Below are 6000 nucleotides of genomic sequence, written 5' to 3'. Positions count from 1 at the left end.
GTTCTTTTTTTAGAGCTAGGGAGGAGACTCTACCCTCCCTACAGTGGAGGCATTAGGCTTCAGCCTTTAGCTTTCCATTATGAGGACAGTACTGCACTTCAAGCCAGGAGCTCCTGAGCATGTCAAGCATCAGGCTTGTGGCCACTCAGGGGATGAGCCTCCTGTTTGTACAGCTTCATCCTTCCTCTGCTACATTCCCAGTCTGTTATGGTGTCCCCCAGAAGCTCATGTAAGAAGACATGACATTGTAAGAAGGTGCAAAGAAGAAATAATTGGGTTACAAGAGCCTTAACCCAATCAGTGAATTAATCAATTGATGGGATTAACAGATAACTGAAGGCAGGTGGGGTGTGACTGGAGGAGGGTGGGGCATTGGGGGTGTGGCTTTGAGTATATATTTTTTTACCTGGCTAGCGGTGTCCCTCTCTCTGCTTTCTAATCATCATGTGAGCTGCTTTCCTCTGCCATAGTCTTCTGCCATGATGATCTACCTCACTTTGAGCCCTGAGGAATGAACCCAGTCTTCTGTGAACTAAGACCTCTGAAACCATGAGCCCTCAAAGTTTTCTTCTGCAATTGTTCTGGTCAGATCTTTTAGTCATAGTAGTGAAAAGGCTGATAAGACAAAGTTTCACTAAATTGCCCAGGCTGGTCTCAGATTTATAATCCTCTTGCCTCAGCCTCCCAAGTTGCTGGGATTATAGCGAATTAAACATCAGGCTCGCCTCAAAATACTCCCTCTATCGTGAAGTCGAAGACCATTCTTCAACCATTGGTGGTTTGCTCTGGCAGAAGCTATCTTATATGACTCATAAAGTCAAGAGGTCTTGCTTTCATTTTCACCCTCTTGGAGCCAGGATGAAACATGTTGAGAAGAGAGAGGCCAGACAAGCCTAGTTCTGATGCAGCCTCAGGAATAAGCCCAGTGGGGGTCAGAAGAACCTTCCAGTTGATGCTCAGCACCAGTCATCATACATTGTCATTTTAAGCCATTTAATTTTGGTGTGGTTAAGTGGCATCAGATAATGGATAGAGCTTTTTATTCCTAAAACTGATTCTCATTGGTCTCCTGTACCTTGCAAGACCAGATTCCAGTTCATTAATAGGTCAGTGTGTTTTCCAGTTTTCTTGGCTGCTCTCTAGTTCCACACTGTCCTGAACTCTTGTTTGTTTTTTCCTGCCTTCATCCATACTTGATAATTATTGGTATGGGGAATTGAATTCAGAGGTGCTCTACTGCTGAACTATATCCCAAAGTCCTTTTTATTTTTTATTTTGAGGCAAAGCTTCACTAAATTGCCCAGGCTGACCTCAAACTTGTCATCCTCCTGCTTAAATGTCCCAAGTTGCTGTGATTACAGGCATGTGCCACAAGGCCCATCCCTAGACACTGTATCCTTCCTTTTTTTTTTTGGAGTGGGGAGTTACCCAGGATTAAACCCAGGGGTGCAGGGCACTTTACCACTGAGCTACATCTGCAAATTATTGAGACCCTGTCTCAAAAAATAAAAATGACTGGGGATCTTGCTCAGTGGTTAGTGCCTGTAGTTTCAATCTCTGGTACCAAAATAAAAATAAAATACTGAGATATAAACAAGAGTAAACATTTCAGGAAGTAACCTTAAACACATGACAAATAACCTTTTCTACATAAACAATGGATGGACTAAATTAGAAAATACTTTCATCTGTTCATTAAAACAGATTTCTCTTAAGACAAACTAAAGAGCAATTTATTAGCATAGTTCCTCTAGATTCCTGAAGAAAATAAACTGAATTTCTTTTAATATACTTATGATTCAGTCAAACCAGCTAGACCTAGTCATTCTGAATTAACTATACTTGAAATTCTTGGCATTGCAGAGAGCAGTGATTCATTCAAAAGGTGTGTCTTTGCAGTGTGTCTCATAAAGTTGCTGGAAACTAAGAGAAAACTGATGCTGTTTTGAAGGCAGTGAGGGAGGTATCCCTGTACACTTTGGCCTCCACATGGGAACCTCATGAACTTGGTGGATTTCTACTTGTAGGGAGCTGTGGCAGCAGCCCTGACTCTACAGGCACCGACTGTTCCTAATCTTCCCCACAAAAAACAGTAACAAAAGCCCATATCTATATACTTATCCATACACATAGAACTTTCCTGTAGCATACAGGCCTTAATGAAGAAAAGCAAAAACAGGTTCCCTTAGAACAGGATGGTGGTTACCTTTTGTGAGGAGGTGGGGGAGACCTGGCTATACAGGAACCCTTTCACCTACCCAGAGAGCCCCTTAGTGGTAGACTGTGCCCCCAACAAGGCCTTAGGCATTTCCTCCAGCTGTGACTTTTCTCCCTTTTTGTGTATATGTGTGTGCGGGGGAGGTGCAGCTACTAGGGATTGAACCCAGGGCTTCTGAGCTATACTCTCAGCCCCACTTTTTTACTCTGATAACATTTCCTGGAGCTGTAATGAGACTTTGGGAATAAACTTCCCTCCCATCAGAGAGCCATGTTGGGCTACTGGGACAGGTTGAAACCTTTCTTTGAACCTCACCAGAGGCTAAAACACAGCTGGGAACACAGAAAACAGGAATTTCAGTTCCTTTGCAGCTTCCTTCTGCAAAGACCCTCACGATAGGTTACTTTGGGAGCCACCACTGTTGAGCTGGGTTTCCTCTACCAAGTCAGACTCTGTAGGAAAACCGTAAAACCAAGGTGGCCTTTCACCCTGAACTAAACAAAAAGGCAATACTAAGAGCTAGGCAAGACAATCTGGGTTCTGGATGTCCTGGTTATGTCTCTTCATTGACACCTTTCTGTCACCAGCCTTTGTAATTTCCTTCCTTTGGTTTCTTGCTACTTTTTCCTAGCTGTGTTGAGCTGAGGCTTTCATGGTTAAAACAGCCCTTCTAGGTTGTGTTTAACAGTGTTTAAATAGATCCACCTCTGCAAAGAGTCCTGGAGCACATCTGTGGTCTTCCCAAACCAGTATTAAGCAGTTATGTCCCAAATATGGTTCTTTCATACATGTGTATGTTAAATACTTAATATAGAATATAAATGTTTTATGCAAATTGCATATTTATATATTTTGTATATAGTAGTTCTTCAGTATCTGTGAGGGCTTGGTTCCAGGGCAGCTCCCTATACCAAAATTTGCAGATACTCAAGTCCTTTATATATGTGGCATAGTCCTTGCATATAACCTGTGCACTTCCTTTCTTATGCAGTAAGTGATCTCTAGATTACTTATAGTACAATATAAATATATTAGGTATTATGCAATATAATATCTAATGCAATATAAATGCTATGAAAATAGCTGTTGTACTGCATTGTTTAGGGGAGTGACAAGAAAAATATCTGTCCATGTTCAGTCAGGTGCAGTTTTCTTTTTTAATATGTTATGTGGTCATTTGAATCCATGGATGCAGAACTGGCAGATTCAAAGGGCCAATTGTGTTTACATATCCCTGAGTCATTGGCTGACTCGACCTGCTTCTCCTGATTGGCTCTTCTGCCCCCCTTCTCTGAGATGCCTCTTTCCTTCTGCAAATGGCCATTGTGTTCCCCCATACAGATTAACAGCAGTGAATAAGGCCTAGATCTCAGCACTTCAGTGGAGTTAGAGAAGATGAGGAAAACACTCTTAAGAGTTTATACAAATGCCATAAAAGTGATCGAAGGTTCTAGGAGGAGCTGAATCTGAAAAGACTGTATAAACACACCCAGATACTAGTGTATCTAGTGCAGGTCCTCTGAGCAACAGATACCAACATGGAATTAGATGTACAAGAGATGCATGGACGGATATACTTGCAAAGGAGAAGAGGGAGAAACTTCAGATTGCGATCCAGGACTGGAAGAAGAAACAGGAAGAATCTCAGATGGCAGTACAATTCTAAGAAAAGTGAATCTGAACACAGGGACATCTTCAAGCCAAAGCTGCCTGTTAAAAAGCCGCACATTTTATGGGGATGAGCATCTCTGGCATACTTATTCATCTGCTTGGAGCAGCCCAAGTGGCTTGAGTGCGTCCAGAGGATCAGCAGCTGGAATAGGAGGCCTTCTGTGCCTCCCCACAGCAGATCTGAACAGTGTATTTTCATGGTTGTCCTCAGACCTGGAGGATCTGGTCACATGTCATGGGTAGCTATGCTGGGAATGATATTTAAGATAGCATACTTTCTTTGGAATGCTAGCCTCTCGAGATCCCTTTTGAGAAATCTGGAGCCATACTGCATTCTCTCAGAGATACATCACACACAATAGTGGGGCTGTGGGAAGTTCTACCTGAAGAAATCTTGGTTTAATCTGACAGTTACCCAGTCTGATCAGAGTTCTTTCGGGTATGTAATTTATATTAACATCTTTGTAATTGGTATTCAGCCAAGCTGTGCTGGCTTAGAAAGTAAGGCCGTGGAATGGAGGACCTGAACCTATATTTAATCTGATGCATGGACTGATCATGGAGACGTTCGGAAGAGGGGAGTCATGCAGTCCTCTGGCGGTGATGTTTAGTGGGGATGGGAGTCCCCAGTCTTCACAGCCATAACCAACCCCGGGATTGCCTCCAGTCTCTATACAAAAGGATGTGAACCATTTCAGCTATAAATTGCTTCTCCAACCAGAACTCCAGGAGAATTCAAATTGATGGGAAGCATGACATTCAGTATCAAAATGACCAACCTCCCACAGCCAAAAATAATGACCCATTGTCCTTCTGGCTTCCTCATCAGTTTCCCTCTAAACTGAGTGTCCAAGAGGCTAGCAGCCAAATTGTCCTTGTGACTTCCCAGGCCTTAGAACTCTCCCTCACCCTCCTCCTCCTGTCTCCCACACCAGCCCCAGAGATACAGGGCAGCCACACAGTAGACGCAGGCAACCGTAGGATGTGAATCATGAGACATTCTTGGCAGTGACCCAGTGACTTTTAGGGGAGAAGCCATCTCCCCTCTTCCTCATTTACCTTCATTGTAGAGGCTTTGGACCCACCACAAATTTGAAAGGAAAATTTTTTGAAGGAAACACTCTTTCATGAAATGCAAACCTGATAGGGATGGTCCAAAGCAGTCAACTCTGTTCCTTAAATATTAACCTTGATGGGTAAGGCCTTTACAATAGGAGGCAGTGTGAGTGCTGGTTAAAAGTATGTGCCCCGGACTCAGAGCTGGGCTTAAATTCTCTCTCCACCACTTAAAGAACTAGCTGCTGGGCACGGTGGTGCAGGCCTGTGATCCCAGCAGCTTGAGAGGCTAAAACAGGAGAATTGTAAGTTCAAAACCAGCCTTAGTAGTTTATCCAGACCCTCAGCAACCTAGCAAGATCCTGCCTCAAAGTAAAATATAAAAAGAGCTGAGGTTGTGGCTCAAAGGTTAAGTACACCTGGGTTCAATCCCTGGTTAAACCCCTCAAAAAAAAAAAAAAAAAAAAAAAAAAAAACCCATCCTGGGTCAGGTACTTTACCATGTTTTCCATAGATAAGGTTGTTATAATTAAATGAAGCACATGAAATATTTGGAGCAATGATGCCTTGTATGTGTTAGCCATGATTATTTTGATGGTGTTTATTATTCTCTCCAGTCTCATTCTTAGATATTGGGGAGGGGGGGGTAGGATACAGTTGAGTAAGAAACAGTTTCCAGTTGAGTGCAGTGGCACATGCTTTCATCCCAGTTATCCATAGCTAAGGGAGGAAAATTTCAAGTTTGAGGCCAGACTCAGTGATTTAATGAGACCCTATCTCAAAATAAAAAATAAAAGGCTAGAGATGTAGCTCAGTGGTAGAACACCCCTGGGTTCAATCCCCAGTACTGCAAAAGATGAAAACAAAAACCCAGGAATGGATTGATGAATGGATAGATGGATAGATATGGAATAAAGAAAGGAAGTATAGCAAAATGGTAATTGTAAAGTCTAGGTAGTAGACATATGGATGGATATTCAGTACAGTCATCCCAAATGTCCCTGGGGGATTGGTCCCAGGACCCCTTGAGGATAAAATCCGCAGTTGCTCAAGTT

The sequence above is a fragment of the Sciurus vulgaris genome, assembly GCF_902686455.1.
Source record: "Sciurus vulgaris genome assembly, chromosome: 4".
Taxonomy (NCBI): Eukaryota; Metazoa; Chordata; class Mammalia; order Rodentia; family Sciuridae; genus Sciurus; species Sciurus vulgaris.
Note: the sequence above shows the minus strand (reverse complement) of the source record.